This window comes from Marmota flaviventris, chromosome 13 (assembly GCF_047511675.1).
Source record: "Marmota flaviventris isolate mMarFla1 chromosome 13, mMarFla1.hap1, whole genome shotgun sequence".
NCBI lineage: Eukaryota > Metazoa > Chordata > Mammalia > Rodentia > Sciuridae > Marmota > Marmota flaviventris.
In genome coordinates, this window is record NC_092510.1 from 61,181,311 (window position 1) to 61,182,896 (window position 1,586).

Here is a 1,586-nt window from a genome sequence, read left to right on the forward strand (position 1 = left end):
AGCATGTACTATGTGACAAACTATATTCCAGGTGATACATATCTATACACAATATAGCGATTCCGGATGTCATGGAGTTTATATTCTAGTGGGACAAGATAGTGTGCAACAAATCTAATTTTAAAAATGGTATAAGTGTTGTGGGGAAAAGTGAAGGAATGGGAAGAAAGGGGGGGTTGTGAGTGCTGCAAGGTGTGATCAGCAGAGTTGTTTGTCACTGAGAAGGTGGCATCTCAGAGAGCTTGAAGGCGAGACATTAGAGAAAGGGATTTGGGGGAGAAATGTCCAACTCCAGTGAGTGACCAGCGTGTGTGCCCAGCCTGACTGAGCCCAGCAAGGAGGGCTCAGGTTGAGGGAGTGAGTAGGGGGCAGCTGGAGCCCAGGCTTAAAGTCTGAGTGAAAGGGGGTAATATTGCAGGGTTTGGAGGATGGGCTGCATTTGGATTCACAGACGGGTAAGGAACTGTGGTTGTCCATTTTTTGTTTCTGTGATCAAAATACCTGACAAAGACATCTTGGAGCAAGTTTATTTTGGTTCCTAGTTTCAGAGGTTAAGTCCATAGTCAGCCAGGCCCATTGCTCTGGGTCTAAGATAAGGCAGAACATCATGGCAGAAAGGCTGGCAGAGAAAAGCTCCTGGGTATGGCAGCCAGAAAACAGAGGGCAGGGGAGAAGGGCCAGAGGGAAGATGAACCCTTCCAGGGCACTTCCACAGTGACCCACCTCCTCCAGCCATGCCCCACCTACCTACAGTTACCATAGCCTGTATTTCCAGCGGTTCGGGAGGCTGAGACAGGAGAATCAGGAGTTGAAAATCAGCCTCAGCAACAGTGAGGCGCTAAGCAACTCAGCGAGGCCCTGTCTCTAAATAAAATACAAAACAGGGCTGGGGATGTGGCCCAGTGGTTGAGTACCCCTGAGTTCACTCCCCGGTACCAAAAAAAAAAAAAAAAAAAAAAAGTCAGTCCATTCAAACCAGGATGGACTGATAAGATTACAGATTTCATAATCCAGTCATTCTACCTCTGAATATTTCTTCATTAACACAGGAACTTGGGAGGGCACCTATATCCAGAGCATAATAAAGACTCAGTTCTTTATTTTCCAGCCAATGTGACCTTCTCCAATTCAACTTTATCCTGACTAAAAGTTCTAAGCATCTTTACCAAGGTTTTGTCTTCATATAGACTCATGTGGACCAAATATCCCTGTTGTACCTTTACATAATTATACTCCTGATTAAGACGGTCCTAAGTGAAATTGGGTATGGTAGTGTATGCTGTAATCCCAGTGGCTCAGAGGCTGAGGCAGGAGGATCACAAATTCAAAGACAACCTCAGCAACTTAATGAGGTCCTAAGCAACTTAGCAAGAGGCTGTCTCAAAATAAAAAATAAAAAGGGCTGGGGATTTGGCTCAGTGGTTAAGTACACCTGGGTTCAATCTCTGGTACAAAAAAAAAAAAGAAGAAAGAAAGAAAGAAAAAAAAAAAAAAGAAAAAGAAGAGCCCTAAGTGAAATAGTTAAATTTTAGACAAATAAATCAGAATCTGTCAATTCACTAAAGGCTTCTGCCGCCTGTAATATC